Source organism: Penaeus monodon, chromosome 22, assembly GCF_015228065.2.
Source record: "Penaeus monodon isolate SGIC_2016 chromosome 22, NSTDA_Pmon_1, whole genome shotgun sequence".
NCBI classification, from domain to species: domain Eukaryota; kingdom Metazoa; phylum Arthropoda; class Malacostraca; order Decapoda; family Penaeidae; genus Penaeus; species Penaeus monodon.
In genome coordinates, this window is record NC_051407.1 from 8,895,706 (window position 1) to 8,895,925 (window position 220).

The following is a 220-nucleotide window of genomic DNA, read 5'->3' on the forward strand; positions in this document are numbered from 1 at the left end:
TCATTATGAATGAAATAGATATATGTTAAAGGTGAGATATACTGTGAGTTCGTAAGAATCCGTAAGCTCTAACGCATTTGTAATCTAGATACAGTACAAGGTCAGTGTTATATAAAGATGAGTATAAGGAATTCCATGGGGTCAAGAATTAGCACATTAAATACCTACATATCAAGATATGTTCAAGGTATGATTGCAGCATCAAGTGGCAAATAAAAAG